This window comes from Arvicanthis niloticus (genome assembly GCF_011762505.2).
Source record: "Arvicanthis niloticus isolate mArvNil1 chromosome Y unlocalized genomic scaffold, mArvNil1.pat.X SUPER_Y_unloc_2, whole genome shotgun sequence".
Classification (NCBI taxonomy): Eukaryota; Metazoa; Chordata; class Mammalia; order Rodentia; family Muridae; genus Arvicanthis; species Arvicanthis niloticus.
The window spans coordinates 4,677,285-4,681,723 of NW_023044979.1; positions in this window are offsets into that span (position 1 = coordinate 4,677,285).

A 4,439-nucleotide genomic window follows, 5' to 3' on the forward strand; every position below is an offset into this window, starting at 1 on the left:
GCTGAAGTACAAGAAAAAGGCTTTGAAACCAACTGTATGAAGATGATGAAGGAACTAAAAGTGGAAATGACTAAATCACTTAAAGAAATTCAGGAAAACACAAACATTTGGAGTAAATCAATAAATACCTCAAAGACAGCCAGGAAAACATAAACAAAAAAGTGGAGAAAAACCAACCAATCTTACAAATAGAGCCAAGAGCTGGGCAGTGGTGGCACACACCTTTAATCCCAGCACTTGGGAGGCAGAGGCAGGTGGATTTCTGAGTTCCAGGCCAGCCTGGTCTACAGAGTGAGTTCCAGGACAGCCAGGGCTACACAGAGAAACCCTGTCCCAGATCAATAAATAAATAAATAAGTAAATCCAAAAAAACAAACCAAGATTAGAATAAAATAGAAACAATAGCAAAATCACAAACTGAGGGAATAATGGAAACAAAACTTTAAGACAGCAAAGAGGAACTACAGAGGCAAGATTCACAAACAGAACACAGAGATGGAAGACAAATCTCAAGCACTGAGGATACAATAGAAGGGATGGATATATTACACAAAGAAAATGTTAAATCTAAAACTTCTCGACATAAAATATCCAGAATATCTAGGACACTGTGAAAGGATAAAATATAAGGATACTAGGGCTAGAGGAAAAACTATATTAGATCAAATTCTCCTAAAATATTGATAACAAAATCTTAGAAGAAAAACTTCCAAAATAAGGAGGGAGGAGCCTATGAAAGTAAAAGAATCATGAAAACACCTAACAGAATGGACCCTAAAATGAAGTGTCTTTCCTGTATAATAATCAAAACATCCAGTACAAAGAAAGAATACTAAAAGCTACAAAGGTCAAAAGCCAATAAAAGATCTTTTAAAATTGTAGATGACCTTCAAGGAAGTTAACAGTACACATGAAAACACAGGTAGTAAATAATCTTGTATTATCTGCAAAAGAAAGGAAAGCACACAAATACCTCAACACCAGCATCACCACCACCACCAGCAGCAACAACAACAAAATACAAGAAGTTAACAATCACTGTTCATTGACACTCTCAGTATCAATGACCACAGTTCACCAATAAAAAGATAAAGGCTAACAGAATAGATGCTAATAAAAATCTAACATCAATTGTATAGAAGAAATATAGCTCAACAGCAAGAATAGCCATTAATTAAGGTAAATGGATGTAAAAATATATTCCAAGCAGATGGACCAAAGTAGCAAGCTGGTGTAGTCATTACAAAATATAGCAAAATAAATTTTAAACAAAATTAATCAAAAGAATTGGAGAAAAACACTACAAATTCCTTAAAGAAAAAAATAATCACCAAAGATGCCATTTCAGGGGTTTTGTTTGTTTGTTTGTTTTGTTTTTGTTTTTGTTTTTTTGTTTTTGTTTTTGTTTTTTTTTTTTGTTTTTTTTGTTTTTTGTTTTTTTTGTTTTTTTTTTTTTTTGTTTTTCCGAGACAGGGTTTCTCTGTGTAGCCCTGGCTGTCCTGTAACTCACTCTAGACCAGGGCTAGGTTCAAACTCAGAAATATACCTGCCTCTGCCTCCCAAGTGCTGGGATTAAAGGCGTATGCCACCACCGCCCTGCGCCATTTCAAGTTTTAATATCTATGCCTTAAACACAGGGTCACCAACCTTTGTTAAAGAAAGTGTTTTAAACCTAAAATCACATAACACTCATACACTTATATTACAAGATTTAAATACCCCATTCTCACCAGTGGACAAATTCTCCAGACACCTCCCTCCACACACACCCCCCCCGAAAAGAGAAATATTCCAGCTAACTGACAACCTGAACATGAGTCCAGCTGATACTTAGAGAACATTCTACTGAAATATAGGAGAATATGCCTTCTACTCAGCACCTCATGAAACTTACTTATAAACAGAACACATATCCAGACACACTTCGAACCTCAATACATACAAGAAAATTGAAATAACACCATGAATTCTATCAGACCACCATGGATTACAGCTGGATATCAACAAAACCAGAAAGAACACAAAGCTTACAAACTCATGGAAGCTGAACACACACTAGGAATGAAAAATAGCTTAAGACAAACATAGAGGAAGACATTAGAGACTTTTTAGAATTCAATACAAATGAATATGAAACATGCACAATTTTACAGAATACAAAAAACATGAAACTGTTTCTAAGAGGAAGGTTCATAGCACAAAACCCCTATATGAAAAATTTGGGGAGCTCTCATACTGGCAATTCAACAGCATGATTTAAATTCTAGAACAGAAACAAGTGAGCATTGAGAAAAAAAAAGATTAGACATCAGGGAATTATCAAGTTGGGTGCTTAAGTCAACAAAATAGAGAAGAATGCAAAGAATTAATGAAACATGGAATTGATCCTTTGAGCATTTTATTAGATAAGATAGTAAACCCTTATTAAAAGGTGGAGAATATCCAAATTAATGAAATCTAAAATGAAAATGTGGACAAAATAATAGACAATGAAGAAATCTAAAGAATGGTAATGACATAGTTTTAAAAATCCTCAACTCCATCTAACTGGAATTTCTAAAAATAATGGAAAATTTCCTCAATAGGTTCCTCTTACCAAAGTTAAATCAAACTCAGATAAACAACTCAAACTGCCTAAACATCTAGAAAAGGAGAAGTCATTACATGTCTGCCAACAAATACAGCCCAGAGCCATGAATTTTAGGGTAGATTCCTACCAGACTTTCAAAGAGGAGTTCATGAGAATACTCCTCAAAGTACTCAACAATATAGAAAAACAAGAAACATTAGCCAATTTGTTTTATGAACCCATGGTTACTCAAATATCCAGTCAATATAAAGACTCAGTAACAAACGAGAATTATAGACCAATTTCTCCTTAAAACCAAATATGCAAAAATATTTAATAAAACAGAAAAAATAAAATAGAAACCATGTCAAAAGACCATTCACCATGATCAATGAGGTAGGCTTCATTCAAGAGGTGCAGGGATTGTTCAAAATAATGTGATTAAAGTGTAAGAAAAAATTTGTAATCTCATTTTTTTTTTGTTTATTCAAGGCAGGGTTTTTCTGTGTAGTCCTGGCTGTCATGGAACTCACTCTGTAGACCAGGCTGGCCTCAAACTCAGAAATCTGCCTGCCTCTGTCTCCCAAGTGCTGGGATTAAAGGCGTGCACCACCACTGCCCGGCTCATTTTATATCTTAATGGTTTGTTTTATTCTTATTCTGATAGCTTCACTCTTACTTAGAGAAAGGCTTCTCAAATAAACCTAAAAGTTTTTCCAGCCATTTGCCTCCAAAACTAGCATACTAACAAAGGAAGCAAAGACTTTGATATTCACAGAACCCCACAGATAATCAAAGAATAAGTTGCCAAGAGCCACACAGCCTGCTGCCAGCAAAGAACATTTATGCTACCCTATGCTGGGTCTCACTGTCAGCTATTGCTGCAGTTAATTTTCCTCTGAGATAAAATGTGCTTCAGTACTCTTCTGTTCTAGACATGTCTGGTTTACTTTCTGTCCAACCTAAAAATATACTTTTTAAAGATTTCTATGTGAACTTTTCATAATCATAATTTAAAAGATGTTAATATCTAGTAAAACCTTTTTAAATATAGATAAACATAGAAACCAAAAAAAATCAATAATTGACCTTTAAAACAAATACACATTAAATGAATTAGGTAGTATTCCTTCTGTTGCAATTGTGTGGGATAGCCTAAGGTGTATTGGTCTTAGCTCTTCTTTGAAGGTCTGGTAGAATGCTGCACTAAAACTACCTAGCCCTTGGCTTTTCTTGGACAGGGGTTTTATAATGCCTGCTTTGATTTCCTTAGGGGTTATAGTACAGTTTAGATAATTTACCTGATCTTGATTTAATTTGGGTTTATGATATCTGTCTAGATAATTATTCATTTTTCTGGCTACATATTTTATCTAGATTTTCATGTTGCCATGAAGAGAACTCATGAACAAGGCAACTCCTATAAAAGCAACAGTTTAATTGGGACTGGCTTACAGTTTCAGAGATTTAGTTCTTTTTCATCATAGCAGGAAGCATGGCAGGTATGCAAGAAAACATGATGCTGGCGAAGAAGCTGAGAGTTTTGCTTCTTGATCCAAAGGCAGCCAGGAAGAGACTGTCTGCCAGGGAGCTAATAGGAGGGTCCATTCTGCGCTGGGTGGAACTTCAAAGCCTTCAGTGATGCACTTCCTCCAAGGCCACATCTCATAATAACTTCTTCCCACTCCCTGAGACAAGCATATCAATACTACCACATTCCACTGCCTGCCACCCCATGATTGTGCAAACACACGAGTTTATGGAGATCATATTTAAAAATAGCATAATACAAAATATGTGAGGTTCAAATTAAAAAGTCCCCATCATCTATAGAAGTCTCATAAATGTTAAAAGTCCAAAGTTCAAAGTC